Below are 23,189 nucleotides of genomic sequence, written 5' to 3' on the forward strand. Positions count from 1 at the left end.
ACATTCTTAAACTAATGCTTCCAGAGCTCTTTCCCACAGCCTTAAGGGCTGTCCTGAAGGTCACATTGTTTACCATTTTTGCTAAGACATTAGACACACTGTCCCCTCCCATTCTTATGCTGCCTCTGTTTATCATGGAGTTACTAGCATTGGCAGAAAGGACATTCCCTGATAACCCTGGCAGATAGAATATTTCCTGAAGGAATAACATTAGATATAGATATAGATGTAATTATCTGTATATCTGTATGTATCTATATCTACATCTACATCTACATCTACATCTACATCTACATCTACATCTATATCTATATCTATATCTATATCTATATCTATATCTATATCTAAAATGTATCTGTATCTGTCTCACATCTAGCAACTGTTAACACACCTGAAAGACTACTCCTAGCTGTCTCTGTTGCAGGGACAAGACACCATGTCACACCATCCTTCCACATGGCCAAACAGGACTTGGCACATGATTAAGAGAGTATATTTCTTTTTTCAGAGGATCTTAGTTCAGTTCCAAACACCCATAACTACCTATAATTTCAGTTGTAGGAGACCTGTCCTCTGTGGGCCCTTGCACTTATATATGTATACATGCCCAACACACACATACACACACACACACACACACACACACACACACACACACACACACAAATACAAAAAATTCAAAAAATTTTAATTGAAAAGTTACACCCGGGAGTGAAACAACACAAAATTGCATGATCATGTTCATAGTAACACTATTTACAGTAAATAACCAATGGAGGCAAAAATACAACCCAATTATATATCCATACTGGAATACATATGCAAAAGTACCCCCCAAAAGTTACATTCACATTTAAAAAGAAAGTGTTTTAAGCATTAATAAAACATGATTGAACCTACAAGGCCCCATGTGAAATAAAGAAACGACAAAAGGTCAAATACTACACGAGTTTCATAACTTAGTCAAATCCCCAGAAGGTAGGGTGGTAGAGTATGAGCAGCGAGTGTTTCTTGTTTTAGCAATAAGTGTTTTGCAGAGATAGATGACAGCACTGAATGCACAAGAACGTGAATGTGTGTGATGCTACTGAACTGGACAACTGCAAATGACTAAAATAGTAACAGGGACAGCTCCTGCATCTTATGATGACTTCTTAAATGTCAAGGTCAATAATGTGAGAGGATTTTTAATTTTCTATATATGTGAGACTGTTGAATACAAAGGCTATATTAATTTTCTACATATGACATACATATTGATCATATCTTTTCTCCTCCTCCATGTCTGCCCAGATCTTCCCCACACAGATATTTACCCACCCAAACTCATGTTCTTTCTGTGAATTTATTTATTTATTTATTTATTTATTTATTTATTTGCAAAACTAAGGAAATATTTCCTTTCATCGTCTTGGAAAGGCTGAATACATTATAAATTATTGTTTTGTAGTTGAAGTATCCATGTGGTAATGGATTACTACTGTCATCAGAACACACACAACCACACTCACAATTTATCAAGGCTATGAAAACTAAGAAAAGCATGAGAAGCCAGCAGGTAAGGAAACCTATACATGTATGTTTACTAAATGAAATGTTCTAGTTTGCTATAATCAAGTAACAGAAAGTGAATACTGAGTGACAACCAAGAAAATATAGATAAGGTATAGAATTGAGCTCCTGAATGCACACTCCTTTTATCAACGTACTATACCTGAATATCCTATCAGTGTAAAAGAGTAACAATATGGGAAACTGAGTGTGAGCTATAGGTAGAAAGCATTATCTTAATTCCTGGAAATCCAAAACTATTGTAAAACACAGTTTCTTTTTTTTAAAGCAAAACATATGCAAAATTTGCCATTTATAATGGACTATTCCCGTCTCAAATTAATTAGCTGCAATCATGACTCTGGGTTTAGTCCTGTGAGGATGATCCGATTCCAATGGAGGGTGAAGACAATTGGAGGTTTGATTTACTACTGTTGGTTACAGCATCACCTCTCAGCCCTATCAGTTTGCCATATCTATAGGGCAAGCTTGATCCTACAAGTAAACTCAAGCCTCGAGTACTGACTCACAGTTTCTCACAGTAAACTGATTTCAGAAAGTGTGTGTGTGTGTGTGTGTGTGTGAACCAAACCAATGCTGCGTTTATCTCCACCATATATCTGCCTTCTGTGAGAAGGGCATGAATAAGCCAGAAATTGAAATCAACTTTTTGGTTTCTGCCTTGGCGAAATTCGACACTATATGTGTAGTGTAACTTTAAAAAGGGTGTTAAAGAATGATGTCTTGGAAATACATTCTGTAAAATCCTCCATTCAGTTACTTGCAATTTCTCTTCTATTTCATTCCATTTTGGGGTTTTATACATTTGACCCAAACTACTGGCAGTGTCTTTTTCCAAAGTTATTTTTACCGAGAAACAAAAACAACAATAGAGATAGATGGTTGATAAATAGATAGATAGATAGATAGATGAAGAGATAATCATATACAGTAACAACTGTAATGTGTAGAATGTGAAAATGCTGATTATATTTTGATATCACAAAAAAAATCACAGGACACCATTTAATGTTTAACATTTGGAGAGCTTTCTATTTCTATACATGAGAAAAAAATGTAGACGTTAGATTCAACTCCCAATTAGTCTTTTAATCTTCCTAAATGGCTGAACTACTAATTCCAATCTAGCTGTCTGCAACACGTATTATGTAGTTTACAGTTTAATTTAATGCTTCAGCATAGATGGTGCCCCTCACCTTCTCTGGGGTGTCTTTCTCTCATATTACTGATGCCTAGTGACAGACTCAAGTAAAGTACTATGGTACAAGTAAAAATATAATTCAGTATTTTGATGAATTAATTTTCTCCTCATGTAGAGGTTAGAGAATAAAAACAAATTTCTCTTGCCTGCAATATGTTTTTGGTTTTTTTTTTTTTCTAGCTTCCATGATATTATTTGGAAAATTCTCTTCTCTATAGATTTTGTACAGAATCATTCTAGTAGAATAGTTCTGAGCTTGCTTTTTTCTTTTTGAAGGGTGTGGACCTAAAAGGGCCACAGCAGGGAAAAGAAAAAGGAGGCATACAGTGTTCAGCATGGGGCAACTCTGCCCTAGGGTGCAGGGAGGGAAGACTCTATATGGGGCATTTGCTACTTTTGAGGCTGCCTGTATCATTCAAAGTTCCTGCCAGAAACAGATGGTACACTCAAATTAGGATAATTTGAGAAGGATTTAATTAAAGGGCGATTTACAAAAATGAGGGTAGTGCATACAGAAACCGCAAGGGATAGTACAGCCTCTCATGTCATTACCTCTACCCATAGGCTTGAAGGAGGTGGGTAGGGAATAGTCACAGTGTCCCAGTGTCCCAGAGAAGTGGTAAAAAGAACCACCTACAGGAACTAACACTTCAATCAAAGGATGAGGGGCCAGCTCATAGACATACTGCAGGGAGGACGGCAGGAGCTATTCAAAATCTCTCTCTCTCTCTCTCTCTCTCTCTCTCTCTCTCTCTCTCTCTCTCTCTCACACACACACACACACACACACACACACACACATGAGAGAATAAGCTAGCTCTTACATGGAGTGAGATTTTTGACGGGTATCATTGCTATCATCGAGAAATAAGAGGTGGGACTGCTGTACTGCTTAACTGGGCAATTCTGGATATGAAGCACAATGGAAAATGTAGAGGTGGAGATCTGCAAAATTGCTGTAATGGTTACACCCATGGCCTTTTATTTGGTGGAATTTGCAATGTTTGATAACATTTAGATGTCATCTTCTAAAAAGAAAAAAAAAAGGAATAGCTTTGCCTCATCTATCATGCATTCTCGGATAGAAAGTGGAATGATTTTAGAATTCTGGCTCTATTGATGGCGCCAGCAGCAGGCTGTACAGTGCAGAGTCAACAGAGCTAGTAGCAGAACCCGGTATCCAGTGGTAACGACCACAGCACTTTATGCAGCAGTGTTCCCTTAGATGACCTTGCCTCTGCTTCTAGACAGCTAACAATCTAGTTTCCCTGTTATATCTGTCATGTGCCCATGTGTGTGTGTGTGTGTGTGTGTGTTTGTGTGTGTGTGTGTGTGTGTGTGATAAATTATCTGGCAGTTTAAATTCACCTGAGGCTACTTGAAACTTTTACTGTAGAGAATTCTTATTAGCTGGAAAGAAAACACATGCATACAATAAGTGGATCACAGAGGCGATATTGGAATGCTACCAGTATTCACGAAGGGTCCAGGCTATATCCCAAGTTGTCCACCCTAAAAGAATTTTGAGAAATAAGAAGGAATATGGTATTACTCCTATTTCTTAATTAGAACAGAAAACAACTGAAAAAATAATTCACCTCATATTTTAGTATTCTAGGAGGTGAATCTTAAAGGCTAGCACAAAGCACCTTCTATATGATTCAGATTTAACATAGCCTAGTCTGGAACAAAGCGACCCTTGAAGGCACTGGAAACCTGAGCAACCATCTTCTGTAAAACAGAATGCATGCCGGGAATGGGACATTCAAGAACTGGAGGGTGAGCAGATGCTTGTAATGACAGGGGATAATTTAAAGAGCAACAATGAGCAGTAGCCCAAATCCCTATATTCTTGGCTCAAGCTATAAGCTGAAACCCTGGATACTTATAATTCAGTTTCACTGCTGTAGCTGAGACGCCTGGGAAAGGAACACTGGTGACTACAGTTATAATATGTATTAGAAAGCATCCATTTCCATCCCACAGTTCCCCCCAACACACACACACACACACACACACACACACACACACACACACCTCACCAGTCTTCTCCCCTGCCCTTACCAGCTACGCAGAAGTATAAGAAGGGCAGACTTCCAGGTTTTGAGTATAATTTGAATATGGTTTATCCCCTGTGAATCTCACATTGATATTTGACTCACAGTGTAAGGAGGTTAAGACACAGTGGAGCTATGAAGAACTAGTTAGGTCAGGAGGGATTAATACTCGTTTCTATAACTGCTTATCTGATTATAGGATCAGATATCCTGAAAGCAGATTTCAGAAAGCAATAGGAAATGAAAGGATGGAGGAGACTGTGAAGCAGACCTGAGTTCAGAACTCCAGCTCCCATATAAAAACTGGGAATGGCATCACTTCTATAACCCCAGTGCTGGGAAGAAAGAGACAGGAGGATCCCTGTGGTATGCTGGCCGGACATCTAAAGTAAGATGTTCCAAGGTCCATGTGAAATGCTGCCTCATAAGCCAAGGTTGGAAGTAATTGAAGAACACACAAACAGCCACTATAGTGTTTGCGGCAACCCGAGGTGGTCTGGACAATATGAAGAAGATAAGAAGTTCATAATACCTACCAACATGCAGGTCCCTAGAAATAAATTGCGTTTAAATGCAGCCCTCTTCTTTTAACTGGGCTGCAGTCCCAAATGCAACAATGGGGACTGTGAACAGCTGCAGCTTAAATAAAATTTGGCTAATTAAAACTCAATAGACTTTGGGTGGTCTTTCCACGCTTTTGAACTAGCACTCCACCTGAAGATGCACATACATGCATGCACGCCTTCACTGCAGGTGCACTCATACTTGAACATACAAATACACTACAGATATAAAAACAAAATAACAGAGCAGGGAGAGAGAGAGAGAGAGGGAGGGAGGGAGAGAGAGAGGGAGAGAGAGAGAGAGAGAGAGAGAGAGAGAGAGAGAGAGAGAGAGAGAGAGAGAGAGAGAATAATTAGGGTACTGCTGAGAGAAATGGATCAGCAACTACTGTAAGAATCAAACATGGAAATGAACCCTTCTTCATGTTAGCAAACATGTAGTAAGAGCTAAGTAAGCCATTTGAATTTACCTAGGGAATTATTATACATAAGCAAGAGGTTGTTTAAAAGGAAATTTAAAAAGAAAAAGTGGAGGAAATAATGAATTTCCTCACCAGTAAATGTTTGTCTCTCTGACTTTATTTAAATAACATGGGGTGCTTCTAAGCTTTTATAATGACTACTATGGACAAGAAGTTTATACACACTTTTTATTTACCAATTCTCTGCAGATCAAAGTTATATTTTATTATTTAATAGTCCTGTGCTCTTAGTTATAGCTTTTTAAAACTTAATGTTGTCTGTGATACTGTCTTTTATGGATTTCTTCTTTTCTGAGATTTTTATTTAAATTAAGGATGAGTTTTATAGGATTACAAAAAAATGGTCCATAGATAAAGTCTATTGTAACCAACTGTCAAGAAATAATCACAGATGGTTTAATCACTGAATTTATTGTGACACACTATTATGATGTGTATAAGAAAACTATTTCTAAAATCAGCACGAACACAATTTAAATGTAAATGTTTTGCTTTCATGTGTCTTCTTTGAATCCCGTAAACAAAGAGAAGCGAGGGTCAGTTCTGAAAGGAAATGTGGCGATTGAATAGCCATTATTAATTTTAAATGTGTTGTGGATTCCAAATATCAGGAAGATAAGTCAATAAAATTTATATGTTCGGAAACTAGCCTTTTTTCAACTCAGCCCAGGCTTCTGTGTTCCTGCTTTCCCCATCTCATGCCAACATTGTTATTCTGTCCATTTGAAGCCTAACCATGCCTTCCCCATCTCTCCTGCTGGGTTATTAAAAGCCATCATCATATTAAAAGCACAAGTTAGCCCTTAATTGTCTCAATGAGCTCCTAACTAATAGAGCACTATTTGTGTGGATCTTCTGACCAAGAACTGAGCATAACTCCATCTCTGCCTTGAGCTGTTCCTTGCAGGAGACTCTTCAGCATGATATTTAGAAGTGCAGGTGACCCCCAAATTTGCTGCGTCCCATGATCTCAGGTGGCTTTTGATACCCTCTTCATGGATTCTCTGTCCAGGCTGTGTTTAGTGACTAAGAAGCACCTGGCCCTCAGTCGCTGGCTTCACAGACCTACAGGAGCTGCGAGACAGTTTACTGCTGTTCTCCTGAAGAAAAAGTAGCAATGAAAATCTGGGACCCTTTTCATTTCCAAGTCTCCTTACCTTGTTGCTGTGGTCCTTACATCTCTGCGTGGATAAAGGAGTGTGCTAAAGCACCTTTTGGGATTGCTAATACCAAACTTGCTTTAACAAGACAAACGGAAAGGTTATTTGCAATTAACATGAGATGTGTGAAGTACTAAACCTGCAAGGGAGGTAGTAAGGAATATTGCTTAGCTGACTTTAAGAAGTATATAATGGAAGCGAGAATAGAGCAAGCAATTAAAAGTCACATGAAGCTATTTCAGGTTGCATATTAACATCCATTAGCAGAGACAGAAAAATTCTTAGATTTTCTGAAGTTAACATTCTGTGCTATACTATGAACTGAGTAAATGAGTAGATAAAAAAATAGCCATAACTTTAAAATAAGTTGTAGTAAAATAAACATATAAATATATGTATATATAATATCTTTAATATGTATACATATAACATATATAATGAAGTTAGATTCAATATTTTTTTTGTTTTAAATGACAATAACAGTAGCAATTTAAAAGTTACCTAACAGATATTTAATACATAAGAGCAAATACCCAAAAGTATATAAAAATAATTGGAGCAAGGGCTCTGAATGACCAATCATTCATGGTCCAGACTCAGCTATACCATGAACTAACTAACTCGTTAAGTGTGATTCCTGTGGTATGTAGTCAAAAGCTCCATGTGCTTTGTTAATACTCATCTGAGTTATTCATCATGGTTAATCATTCATGCTGACTAATATATGCTAAATGTAAAGCTCGGAGCTTGGTAGATTCTAAGTGTAATATATGTTTAGCTTAAAAGGGACAATGGTATACTGTTTGACGTTCTCTCCCTAGAGCACAAGGTTCTGTATTCTTAGAAATCTTTAGTTTATCAATTATCCTATGTAGCTATGCCTCAGTGTCATACTTCTGATGTCCTTTGCTTAAAAACTGTCTGCAATTTTTTCCTGCATCCTTTCCAGATCCTCTCTCTTTCTTGGAATGGTCTATGATTATAGAAAGCAAAACATCCCTTTCCTCTCTTATAGACATCATGTCCCATTTGTATTTTTTGAGCGCTTCTGATTTTCTAAAGATATACATTGTCTTATTCTACAAACTCTCCTGAAGCAAATACTATAATATTTAGTATTTAAATATTAGAAGCTAACAAACCACCTGAGTCAGATCCACCAGCCTCCTCTAGCCACGTTCTAACATTACTCTTTCTGCTTGCTTCAACGTCAGATTTGTCACTGTTGACCCTTTTCAGCTCCCATTATATTTCACTCATTAAATTGAGAGCTCCCAAAATTTCTCTTTTTCCCCAGGCATTATCACCTAAAATAAAAGAGACAGCCTATGACTGGACCATACAAAAACAACAACAACCAAGACGTAAACAAACAAATAACAAGCAAACACATCTTTTCTTCTAACCTAGCTGAGCAAAACTAGTACTAATATTGTCCAGAGAACAGAACTTGGAGAAACTCTTAAGACTATAAAGATTGAACGAATTATCTTAATTTTCAGGAGATACACAAAAGTAACCAGAATCTTCAGTATGTCACTTCTGATGACATGTGTCAATTTTCATTCTGAAGTCTTTGCTCCCTCTCAAGAAAGCCATGTCTTTTGCATGAAGTCACAGGACCTGCTTCAATCCATACTACAATTAAAGGCTAATCCTACTTGACAGAATTGATCAAATAGACGCAAAGCAATCTCCTCTGTTTGGTAGAAATTCAAAACAAAAACTCATCAGTAAATACATTAAGCATACAAAGGAATGATCCTTCCTAAGAGAGATAAATAAGATTTTGAAGAAATTAAAATTAAGAAAAGTGTCCAAGTAGTAGTTATCTGGTATAAATAAAGGACTGCATACACTTAGACTCTAGTCCTTTCAAATTACAACCATCCCATAGAATGGAATAGAGCTGAAATGAGTCTTTGCTCTTTTACATTTTTGTCAATAAGATTAAGATATCAATGGGGAGCTACCATAGCAGATGAGATCAGCATTTCAAGCTGTAAAAGAGAAGGTCTTTGATTTGTCTGTACAAATTCAATAGCAACTCATTAGATATAACTATGACTTATGACTTGTTTCTTAGAAGATAATTCCTCAATATTTCGCCTCGTGAAATAAGGTAAACGATTTCATGTAATCTTATATTTGAAAAGCTTCTTAAATATCGTTAGGGAAAATGCCTATGTCGTTAAAGTCTTTTAGAGTTTGAGGACAAAGTCAAATCAAGGTTAGCCTCTAAATCTGAAACTTACAAATATAATAACTTTTGAATAGCAAATTTAATTAAGTATATTGAGTGCATACTGTAGTTAGTTCTTAGATATTAGCAAGTTTGGAGGACATTGGTGCCACAAATAATCATAATCAGTATCTGTAAAATGAAGCCTTGGCCAGGTAGGATGTTAATTACGGTTCAGAAGAAAGAAGACTCAGTCACTTTTTAAGTCAGGATGCCCTGGGCTCCTGGTGTGGTCGTTGGCTGGCAGCTGCCTAGATCTGGCTCTAGATGTTTTCATACATGTGGTAGAGAGCAAGAGTCTCTCTGGGAAAGAGCAAAGGCATACAGTCTGTGATGTGCACCTCTGAACTTGATTCTGAGATTGTTACTCCAAACAGGCCTGTCACTCACCTGGGCAAGAACAAAGCTGCTGTAGAAAACTTAGAAAATGGGAGGCCTGTGTAAAATGTGGATTAGCATGACTGTGTTATTGCTGGATTGTCTTAGACCACCAGCAGCCTAAGTAATGACACATGGAGACTTTTTAATAATTATGAAAGCTTAGCCTTAGCTTGTCAGACTCTCACCTAGCTCCTTTAAATAATCTGGACCATCTAGCTCTGGCCCACCAGGGCATGTGGCTTGTTACCTCTCTTCATTAACAGAACCTGTTGCTTCTCCATATCCGGCTAACAAATCTCTGCCTGAAAGTTCCACCTATCCTTTCCTGCCTTGCTATAAGCCATTCAGCTCTTAATTAAACCATTCAAAAGGGAGTGTAGTTTACAAAAACTGAGATAAATGATGCTTACATGGAGAAACTTTCCACAGCATACAAGAGATTTTGCCAACACTCTCCTCAGAGCCTATCTGCTCTTGATCCCTGAAAGTGTATGCTCCTCTGTTGGACCCCAAAATAAACTCTATATCTATATCTTCTATAGCATGCTCTTGGTGTGTTTATTCTGAAATTACCCTATCAGTGGGTGGTGAGAGGATGAATGTAGACTGAGAGTATTGTGACTACATATCATTTACATGATATCTCCATTGTTCTCTCATTAATGAATTTTATTATTTAGTGGTATGTATTCCATACAAGTGGTATAAATAGAACGAGAAGAAGAGGAAAAGAAGGAGGAGAAGGAAGAGGAGGAAAAGAAGGAGGGGAAAAGGAGGAGGAAGAGGAGACTTTTAGACTTTAGGAGAGAAGTCTTTTAGAATTTCAATAGGATTTTTAAATGGACTTCAGAAATTATCTAAAATGAACAAACATATCAAACACATTCCAGGACAGGCTCAAAGTCCAGGAACTATTAGCCAATACAAAACAGACATTGTGTTTTTATGTTTTTTTTTTTTTTAGAGTTTTTTGTTTTGGTTTGCTTTGCTTCGCTTTTTTCCTACTTTGTTTCCTTTTAGCTTGTTTGTTTGTGTTATTTGGGCTTTGTTTGAGAGAGAGAAAAAGTACTAAGTTGGGTGGATCTGAGGGTAGGGAGGATCTGAGAATTGTCGTGGCATGGAAAATGCATCGTATGAAAAAATTAAATAAAAAATCATCTGAAGTATTATGTCTTTGTGCATAGCTTCATTATTGTTCTGTTGTTTTTTACATTGAATATTATGGCCATTTCACACATTTCTGATTACACATATTAAATGCTTCACACCAATAACGAGGCAATTGTTATGGAACTACCAATTCTAAAATTCCCCAAACAGATTCTAGTTGATGTTGATTATCTTCTAGGTCCAATCAAAAGTACCATCCAAGGCCTAGGAATAACATCATGCAGTTTTGTATGTTCACTATGAATCGTTTCTGGTAAACAGACACAATTACATAATGAATTTAAAAATAACCCAAAACCATCTCTGGGAGGCCTGCTCTTCTCTGAAAACCAAACAAAGTGAGAGTGGATATGAGAAGATTGGGGGGGGGGGGGCGCAGGGGGCAGGAAGGAGCAGGGAGGAGCTGTAAAGACTGGAGGGAGGGGGAACTGTGTTTGGAAAGTATTAAATGAAAGAAGAATCTACATTCAATAAAAAAGTTAAAAGTAACCCAAAGAAGAAAGGTGCTCAAACCATTTCTACTAACTAGACCAAACACATTTAAGCTTCCTAGAAAACTGTAAACTGCTAAGGTTTTATTGGTGCCAGTCTGAAATCAGAAATACTGTGGCCTTACACAAAGCATTAAAAAATACCATAATTAGTAAAACATTTTTAAAAATATTCAATGCTAAAAATCACTAGAGATAAGAACTGTGTTGCATAGTACAATACATACTTGGGGTAATTCTCTTGACCAACCTATATGAAAGATATCAAGCTATAATTGTTTCTAAGGATGAATGTCCTATATTCATACAACTATCTAGTTCAGTTTCTGTTGCAGCATTACATAAGGAAAATAATAAATAGGCTTATCACTACTAGAAAAGAAAAAAAACACAGAACGCAGTTTTCAAGAAAATTTAAATGTTTGTGCTCATTAATGGAATAGTTTGAATATCTGTATTCTTTGGGTTATTTTTAAGTTCTCTAATTCTATCTAATTTGCTAATGAGTGCTATATTATTTAGCAGCCATGAGTCAGTACTTTAAAACAGATCACTCCTTAGTCATCCAATCCTCCAAAGAGTGATTTTTCCATGTAAAATTATATGTTCAGGGCTAGAGAAAAGTTCAGAAATTTGCTCACTATATAATCATGAGATCTACAGAACACATATAGAAACCAGATGAAACAGTATTTGTCTGAAATCCCATAACTGGAGAGACAGAGACAATAAAATATTTAGCTCCAGATTTAGTCAGAAACTCTGTCTCAGAAATTAAGCTAGAAAACAAGGAAAATGCCTAACACCCACTATTATCCAAAACAGGGCTATGTGTGCATGAATCTATATGCATACACTTGAACGCAGGCTCACACACACATCAACATACAATATACATATATACATATATACATATACACATATACACATCATATACACATATACACATATACACACATATATATACATATATATATATATATGTATATATATATATATATATGACTCTGTGTGTGTGTGTGTGTGTGTGTGTGTGTGTGTGTGTGTGTGTGTGTGTGTGTAAAAGGAAAAGACATTCTGAAGACCAAATGAATGCTCTTTATCTTGCTAATCTGGATAGATCACAGTAATTTAATATTTCCTTGATTAGAGAAATTAATTTTACCATTGTAATCTCTCAAATGTACTTTAATGGTATATTTAAGATATATTTCAACAGGTGACCAAACCTAACACTTTTTGATGAGATTATTTGAAAAAAAAATGATACATATACAAGGCACCAATTATATATTATAATAAAAATCTATGGGACCTAAAATAACTAGATCTAATTATTCTAAACCTACTTAAAATGCCTTTGAAAAAGTTAATAATTTCCACCAATGTACAGCATACATTGCATGGAATAGGCTTTTAAGAAGTTGAAGACAAGAGAACCAAGCTGTGATTGAAATAGTAGCTCAATTTAATCTCTATGGTAATATTAAAACTTGACTTTAAACAGATATTACATTTAAAAATCTGTAAATGGTCATCAGGTGACAAGTTTAATTGAGAAACTTGAAAATTCTTTAAAGCTTTGGTTTCAAATTACCTTTTAATTGCAAACCTCATTTACGAAAAGAAAAGAAGAGAAGAGAAGAGAAGAGAAGAGAAGAGAAGAGAAGAGAAGAGAAGAGAAAAGAAAAGTCAAGATTCATTACTAAAACTACTATGATCACATCGTAGTTAGTAAGTAATTTTAAGAAAAAGAGAACTATCCATGAAACCACTCTATACATATAAATCTGTCCTGGGGATGCAGTTGGTCAATTGTTAAAATGCGTAATAATTTCTAATGTTTCTATGAGTTTTCACAAACACATTGAAAAACACCACCTCTGAGTATTTGCAGAGATCATTTTCTAATGTCTGCAGTCCTCCGTTTCTAAAGTGCTGCTTGGTTTACGGTGACTCAGGCTTCTTCTTCACTGGGGCAGTTTATACACATGCCATGTCCCTCTACATAAGTTGAGGAAAATAATGGCTATTCATTGAGGTATCTGTTCCTTCCTTTTCCTACAATGTTTACTCACCTTTGTGTTCAATAATTTCAAAACTTATAACCCCCCCCCCACACACACACATACCCCAAAACAACACAAGCTTGTCTAGAATGGTTATATTTTAATTACTCCAACTTGCAGGCTAACAATATATACTTCATTTGGTGAATATATAAATAAAATATAAATTATCCAGTCAGAATCCTACAAAAAAAATCTTTTTCTTTGTTTTATTATGTCTTAATAATATAAATTCTGAGACCCAACTCGTAGGACATTTGCCCAAGTCTCATGATTGTGTTATACTTTATCTTATTCTCTGCTTAAAAGATAATATTACTAAAAAATATGTTAAGCTATATTTCTGTTATTATTGCATATTTACCTAAATCCCGACTTAAAATACATGCAAGTACCATCACAAGAAAGAGAAGAAAGGAGGAAAAGGATGGTCTTTAGGAAGCATTAAATCTCCTTCAGAGATGGATTATTACGGACTTAGAAGGCAAACAAACCATAAATTGGGAGAGTATTTATGAGAGATTCAGTTGATGAATGGTTTCCAATTGACTATATAAATAATTATTGCATGCCAACAGTAAGAGTGTGAACAACTCAATTTAACGTTGTGCAAAATATCCAAACAGACATATCTTACTAAAGGAGACCCCGATGGCCAGTAAGAACATAATATTTCATGCCATTTTTTATTGCCATTCATCGTATTAAGAAACACAATTAAAACATGAGATACTACTGTATACCTGTCATGATACATAAAATCCAAAACCTCAACAACATAAATTATAGATGAGAATGTGCCATAAAACGCTTCTTTATTGAAAAATGTGAAAAATGGCACATATATTTTGAAAGACGATTTGGCAGTTTCTTATAAAACTAAACACAGCCTTTGCTCTATACCTCAATAATTGTACTTTGTGGTATTTACACAATATGAATGGAAAACTTATGTTTACACAAAAACTCGTGCATGGCTGTTTATAGCAGCTCTATTCTTAATTCAAATGGCAAACAAGAATGTGTCCTTCACTAGGAGAATAAATAGAATACAGCCTTTTCATATAAAAGAATATAATTCGGTGTAGAGAAAGTAAGTTAATCTTAGAAAAAACCTGGAGGGGATCTAAATATGCATTACTATGTGTCTGTATGGTTAAATCAAAGTGCTCCTGGGTAACTACGGAAATATTTCTTGTGGATATGTGGTCAGGGTATTTCTGGAGTGCATTTGAATCGGTGGATTAAGTAAACAATGCTCAATGAGAGCAGGCAGCATTCAATATCCTGAGGTAGGAGAGAAATGTTGACTTCACTTTATTCAGATTGTATGAACTGGGACATGGACAGTACTTCATTGACTCTGCTCCCCACATCTTCATTTCCACATCAAATATCTTGAATTTGGTGCTCTAGCCTCGCATCTATCATGTTTCTATGTGTTCACTAGCCTAAATTAATTCCTTGCTTTTGCAAAGCTCTCTTCGTTTTTCTAATTCTTTCATTTGTCAACTCTTTCATTCTTTAAACTTTGTCTTACAAGCTCTTCTTATTCTCTTCCACCCAGTTCTATTCAGGGTAGATTTGTCCTGTGTTCTCCAAGCATTTATATAGAATCTTAATGAGAAAGCTAAATATTAGAAAATGCATCATGGTTTTTGTGAAGCAATGTGATCGGTGGGGGTAGATAATTTTTCCTACAATTTTTGACATGCCTTAGAATGATGGGTTTGAAGGAAAAAACATAAATTTATTTTCTATAAGCATTACTTTTGTATAAAGAACTATCTTTTACCATCAATCAATGAACCTGCCTAATCTTTTAATCATTCATTCACATTATTGAAAGAAAAACAGGGAATACTGACATATGTCCCATTAAATTATTAAGTATAGGAAGGAAGTCACAGAGGTCATTTGACCATTAAAGACAAATTAAAATCAAATTGTTATGTTGGGATTTTTATGTTGATTCAGATCTTTATTGACAGTTCTACCCTTCTATTGTTTTATTATTAAATTAATTTCTTTTTATCTATTTATTTATTTGTTTATTTATTTGTCAATGACTTGTTTGTATAACTTGTTTGTCATGGTATGCATATGGAGATAAGAAGACAATTTGTAAGAGTTGGTTCATTCCTTCTACCGTGGAATCAAACTCAAGTCATTAGGCTTGATGGTATTTCTACCCACAGAGTCATCTAATCAGCACTCAAGTTTCTACTTTTTTTAGAAAGTAAGTCACTATAGCTTCTTTAAAATGCTGTATACTCACCCTGCTTAGCATCCTTTATATATGCTATTCATCCCTTACTTTTGGGCCCAGTCACTTCCATTGGCAGGTGTCAAGCCTACTTAACATATTTTTTTTTTTTGTCATTTATTTCCAAGAAGCCCTCTCCTGGCACTGGACATTGGATAAAAATCCCAAGGGTTCTGCAGATGCTTCTGTTTATGTCCCCATCGCCACTTCTTTATCTGTGAACCTAAGCCAGTTGTAGAGCTACACTAAGTTCCAACTTCTTTTTGTCTGATCTTTCCATGAAAGACAACTTCTCTGTGCCTGGCTCAAGTCTCAAAAACCGTGCTGTTCTTGCTTTCACAAGGAAACACCTAACATAGGGATCTGCTCACATCTCCACGTCTCTTTTAAAGCCTAAATCAAAGAAGTACTCTGTACAACCCATCCTCTTTCCCTTTATAATTCTGACATTTCTTTTGAAAGTGTGTGAGAGAATTAGCTGTGTGTATTATTTGAAAATTCTGGACCATAAAATCCGGACTTCAGGGAGATAAACTACTGTCATGTTATGTAAACACTAGATAAACAAAACCTAAACTTTCAGAGATGGTAAAAATTAATAAATATATGGGGTATGTAGATGGTGGTAGAACACTAAGTTGTAATTCAGTCATACGGCCAACTGTTAAGTAATAATTGGAAGAAACGTTCCATGCCACATACTTAAAATATTTTTATGAGCATCACTTTTGAAGGAAGCATTTGCTTAGACTCTAAGACAACTGAACTTCTCCCATAGCTTCATGTTTTAGCTTTCATATTAATTCTTCATTTATTAGGAGAAATCAGTTATTGATGGTTCACAATGCACATAACTCTTTCACACCGCCTTTGAGTCTTCAACTATTATAAATGCAAAAAATGCCAATAATCTGTTCCATTTTTAGGTAAATTTTTGATATTATAATATAATTACACCATTTCCTCCTCTACTTTCCCCCTTCAAATTCATCCCACATACCCCTCCTTGGTCACTTTAAAATTCATGACCTATTTTTTTTCATTAAGTTTTTTACATGCATATATGTAAGTATATCTATGAATGATGTATATAGATATCTATTCCTAAACATAATATGATACGTCTATATAATTACATGTATTTCTTTTTTAGGGCTAACTGTTTGACATTGGGTAACTAATTGCTTTGTTCTTTCTTAGATAAAGAAATCTTACATTTAGGTCAACATAATTTAATAATAATAATAATAATAATAATAATAATAATGGTTTTCTTAAAAGAAGAGCAAAAGGATCAAAGAGCATTTAATGGGGAATCCCTTCCCTTATAAAATATAAATTTTATTTTTATAAGAAATTTGCCTCAGTGGAGTGATAGAGATACCTATCCACCTACAAAACTCAACTCAAAATTTATCCTGTCAGCAAGAAATACAAGCATGGGAGACTGAAGGAAGAGCCAAACTTGAGACCCATCCCATGGGCAAGCACCAGTCTCTGACACTATTAATGATACTCTTATGCTGATAGACAGGAGCCTAGAACAGATGTCCTCTGAGACACTCCACCAAAAGAGCTGATGGAACTTGGGGACTCTTAGGGAAGAAGGAGGAAGGATTGAGGTCCACAAAGGAAATGGGAATTTAACAGGAAGACCAGCAGAATGAAGTACCTGAACCCTTGGGGTTCTTATCAACTGAACCACCAACAAAAGCACATACACAAGCTGGGTCTATGCCTACCTGCACAAACGCACACAAGCAGATATGCAGCTTGGTCTTCATGTGGGTCCAAAGAACTGGAGCAGCAGCTATCCCAAAAGCTCTTGCCTATATGTAGGATATGTTCTTCTATCTGGGCTGCCTTCTCTGATGTCAGTGGGTAAAGAAACACCTAGCCTCACAGATATTTGAAGTGTGGGGGTGGAGGTTGGGGGGAGGAGTGCACTCAAAGAAGGAGAAGGGGAGGGGGGAAGGGGAGAAGGACTGTGTGAGGGGTGACCGGGAGGGGGGTCAGCGAGCAGGATTTAAAGTAAAGTAGTAAAAAGATTAAATTAAATTAAACATATATAGTTACAAGGAACTATAAAACATGCGTATTTAAATCTGACATGAAGTAAAAGATAGACTTGCTCTTATTTTGTTAGTCATCATTGTCTTTAATATCTCACTAAAACATGAGTAATAAAGTCAGTACCATTCTTTAAAAATAAAGGAACTTTGCAAGTTGAAATCAGGACACAGGTGAGAGGCAGGTGAGGGCAGATATGAAATAATAAGACAGGCAACCATGCATGCATTTTTTTCCCAATAACGTCATAGAAAATGCTTTATGATTAAGGCTCTTGCCATTTCCTTAGCTACAAACCAGAACTAGTTGATAATACCTGACTCCTGAAGATAGCTCACACTCAGTTACAAAGTACAAAAAAACCGCAAGCAGGAAATGAGCTAGAAGCTTCCTCCCTGATGTTTATGATGAAGGAAGATACTATACAGACTGCTGGAGGATAAAAGGCATCAATAGTCTTATACAGTGCTGAACCCTCTGAACTACAAATCAACATGACAGACAATATGTGTGCATTGGTATAACACTTGCAAATCTGCTGTGGGGGTAACTAAATCCACTCTAGTGGACTTGAATTCTACTCTGCAGCAAAGAATTCATGCTTACTGTTGCAAATCTGATCAAAATTCTATGGTGTTATGCAATAGGGCTGAATTTACTACCTCTCTTTAGCCAGAGTGTCATTACAGTAAGCTGCCTTCTAAATATCATGTACATGTCTATAGATAAATGCTAACTCCTAGTCTTAATCATAGAAGCCTTCTTTGCAATAAATGATGAAGCAGAGACACATGGCTGATCAAACTGCTGAGGATATGTGACAATTGGGTGTTTGGCCCTAAACAGGGCATTTATGCCATCCCTTCTATGGCCCAGGAATTATCATGGAAGAGATGTGGAGAGAGTACAAGATTTGAAGACAGGGAGAATGGTTATGAAAAGCTATCTTCTGGGCTTGGAACAGCAAATGATATTATACCAAAGATGAAGACTGCCTACAGTGAGTATCCACAAGGCTGACCCTAACAACAGTTAATCATTGATTAAGGAAGAGCTAATGTGGTTTTCTTTCTGTCCTGGTTAATTTTAACTCTTAACTTCACACAACCTGGAATCCCATGGGAAGAGAATCTAAAGAATTGTCTCCACCTGGTAGGGATAATGGTGAGTAGGTACCCTGGTTGTTGATTGATTTAAGATGATCCAGTTCACTATAAGCAGTGCTATTCCCTAAGCACAGTCCCTGAATTTGTACAAAAAGAAATAAAACTAGATGAGCATTAAAAGCAAGCCAACACTCAGGGATGCATTGTTGCTGCCTTTGCTCTTGACTACAGCTACGATATGACTAGTTGCTTGACTTTCTGCTTTGACTTCTTCAAAATGAAGGACTATAACATAGAAATGTAACTTTTCTGCATTATGACATGACACAAAAATATCCTTCCTGCTAACTTATTATTGATATCACTTGTCCCTACTGAGAAACTCATCAGGCTTCACTGGGTAATTTAAATTCCTTGTTTACACAGATGATCCAGATTAAATGTAATGGATGCCAAAACAACCCCTTCCAGTTTAAACAACAACAACAACAACAACAAAGCAACAAAAAAATCCTGAAATATGGAAAAAAGAACTTGTTGGTAGAAAGGATGAGGCAACAGATTTAGAAAGTAAGTAAACTAGTATTATAGGGGTTAAAATTGAAATGTATTTTATATGTGTATGAAGTAAAAAATAAACTCAATACAATCAGTATTTTAAATATATTGATGAGTCTAGTGCTGATGTTCTGCTTTCCCAGCCTTTGTTCTCTAGGCTCAAGGCGCTCGCGTGGGTGAGACAGCGATCTTGGAAGCAGCTTCAGGAGGCCTACTCAAGAGAAGGAGGCCTGCAAGCCCCACATCGCTCCCAAGTTAGAGATTCTGTCTACATTAGATGCCACCGTGCAGAAAACCTTGAGACTCGGTGGAAAGGCCCTTATCGTGTATTCTTGACCACCCTACTTCCTACCCTTATGGGACCCCTTTTGATTTTGCTTCTGCTTTTTAATTATAGGTCCATGTGTGTTAGATAGTCTAGTCGCCTTTATTAGAGCAAGACTGAGTAGAGTGCTGCTTTTAGTTTTGAGACAACAGTACCATGTCCTAAAGGATCAAGTGTGTCAGGGAGAAGATAGTGTCTAGTTCTAAGATTAGAACTACTAACAAGTAGAAGTGGGGAATGGCCCAGGCTTGAGAATGTGACCTTTGTGACTCAATGCTCCAAGGCATGCTAATCATAAAACAGATGAGACATTCCTCCACCCACTTGCTTCCTGGGTTCAGGAAGTGTTTGTTTAAAAAGGACCATCCTGACCATTCAAGGAACCCACTATGCAAATGTGCTATTGTTAAGGGCTCTTAGAAATTGTCTTGAGAAATAATCCCCACAATTACCAGGTATTCCTTGTGACTCTTGTGACTTTGCACTTCCTAGTGATTCTTAACTGGTATTTCTGGTATTTTCCAACAACGCCCTCCCCACCCCCTTGAGTTGTGGTTTCTTCCTTTAAAAACCCCCTTACCCAGCTACTCAGCGTGCCACGGTCCTCTACCCCTGTGTGGTGGTGTATGACTGTGGGGCCCCGAGAGTGCTCTTAAAATAAAAGTCCTCTTGCAGTTTGGAAAAAAAAATATATATATATATTCTATATATATGTTGATGAATCATTCTAAACCTGTAAAAACTATGACTTTAAATTTATTAATTTTGGAAATTTTGAGTAGACAGATTGAAGAATTACCATGTCTATATTTATAACTTTATCAGGTATTTACTTCCTTCAGTTTTCCTACTCACCTTTGCATTCCATGTTTGGAAGACAAAAATTCAGAGTGATAATGAACTGCTTTTTCTCCTCCAGTAATAAAGGAAGTCGAAGTACCTGAGGTTTTATTTTAACAATATTTACCAATTTTGTTTACATATCCAGTAGAGCAACAGGCAGGCTTACTCGTGATTGCTGCTTTAATGAATTATTTTGATTGCTTATTTCAGAAAGGCTCACTGTTTTACATTAAATCCTCCTCAATTATTGAAGTGCTGATTTAAATTCTCTATTGTGGACTGGTGAATTTTCTTTAAATCATTCTCAGTGTTTTCTAACAACACACATTTATCTAACAGAGGAATACCTGCCTGTCTCCATGTAATTATTTAAATCACTCGGGTAAATTTAAAATTACTCTCTTCTAGTTAAATTACACATTATAAATTTTACCTGAAAACCAGCTGTGATAACTCTATCTACCCTTTCTATTCCTTAAAAACAAAATAGTAATTCCTTGTTTTCCTAAAAATTGTTGAAAAGTTATTGTTACTAGTAGAAATATAATAAATCTAGCTTCTTAAAATAAGGAAACATCCATAATAAATATTAAAATGTCATTATTAGTTCAACAACCATTTGTTAAGTATAGACCTATATAAACAATAAATGTAGTCTTTCTTAAAATCTTCCTCAGATAAAAGGTTTCCTAATGGTAGGAGTTTATTTTAGGAAACATAAGAGACACTCAAGTGTACATGTTTAATATATAAAATCACCACCTGTGACATCAGATTTCAGATATCAATATCCTTGCCCCTGATCTGCAATGTTTGTGTATTTATGTACACATATCCATATGTATTAGAGATTTTGTACATAGGTAGAGAAATCTCTGATTATGTAAGAGAGAGAGAGAGAGAGAGAGAGAGAGAGAGAGAGAGAGACTGAGACTAAAGAGAATATGTAAGCATATTCAGCCTGAGACTGAATGAAGATGAAGCCTTTCTCACACAGTGTAAGAACATTACCACCACTCTCCAACAGGTATCAGGAATGAACTTTTAGCTTTTACACACTCAAACCAATTAATCACCATCTGCCTGGTCAACAACAACAACAAAAAAGTATATGTCTTCAAAATAAAAGTGTCTGTGCTCTGGATTGCATAGTAACTTTTGATAAAATAGAAAGATATTCTTAATCATCCTTTCCTTCTCCAATCTCCTTCATGGCCTTTCCATTATTTAATGTCTTGAAAACACAAGCACTAGACCCATGACATTTCTTTACTATAATTATGTTTGAGGCCAATGAAGATGTTCTGGGTGTTGTTTTGATGTGAAGCATCCTTCCAGCTCATGAATTTATAAAGGCTTTGTTGCCAGCCTGTGTCACACTTGCATGGCAATAGAACCTTAGGAGGAGACCAGCACAAGGATGGTAGTCAATTCTTGACTATCCTAGACATTCTCAATATTTCTAAAAGTGCTTCACACTCTTTCTTAGTTCTTTCTTGTTTAAATTATAAAAATAAAATGAGTGTGTGATACTCACCTTCGTGACTATGAATACACAATTGTGCCAATCAACTTAGGTGAGCAACACTTTGTCTTGACCTTGGTATTCAGTGCTTCGGGACATGGTATTTTGGCCATATCTCTCTTAGGCCTGAGTCAAAGAGACATCAGCATAAAAAGAAAACCTGCTCAGCTCATAGCATTTAGGAAGCAGAGTACAAAAGAGAGAAGAAAGGTCCAGAAGCAAAAACACATGGTCCATGTCGACCTCCTCCATTTTGGTTACCGTCTAAAGGCCCATTCTGCCATAAACTCATCCACGTCTTCATCCAGCATTGGATGAAGATCCACCCACCCTCCTGACCTTATTCTTCCCAATAATGTCATCAGCCAGAGGAAAGGCTTCAAACGCTACATCAGCTACAGGAATGTGCGACATACATCACATCCAAATGATAACAGACCAGAGTGCAATACCTCCAAGGGGCCAATCCTTTTCAATTCCTCGCATTCTTTGCTTTCTCTCTGTGATGACTATAGAATATTGATGGTTCACGCCTTCCCCATCACAGGTAGACTAGACAGTACCTGAGGACAACTTCCAAAGATATTCCTTCTGAAACTTATGTTTCCACCTCTTCTGGACTATCCCATGTTCTAAAATGCACATTGCATAGTTCATCAAGGTAAAATTGGTTGTTTTCTCCTGCTCTACTTCAGTGTTCTCCTCCTCATGGCCAAATGTCTTACAAAAGTGTGTGTGTTTAGTTCATGCTCTACCATTCTCTTTTTTTTTCTTTTCTTTTCTTTTCTTTTCTTTTCTTTTCTTTTCTTTTCTTTCTCTCTCTCTCTTTTTTCTTGCTGCATATATATATATATATATATATATATATACACACACATACACACACACATACACACACACACACACACACACACACACACACACACACACACATATATATATATATATAAAACATTCTCTTTTCAATCCACCATATTTAAGATTTTGCACCTCAGATGCATTGTATCTGTTCTTGTTATGAAGCCACTAAATCTCAGGTTGCTAAAACCATGGCTAAGTCCTCAGGTGATGCTTAGTCTACCATTCGCAGCACAATGGACCATCAACT

The sequence above is a fragment of the Mus musculus genome, chromosome 16 (assembly GCF_000001635.26).
Source record: "Mus musculus strain C57BL/6J chromosome 16, GRCm38.p6 C57BL/6J".
Lineage (NCBI taxonomy): Eukaryota > Metazoa > Chordata > Mammalia > Rodentia > Muridae > Mus > Mus musculus.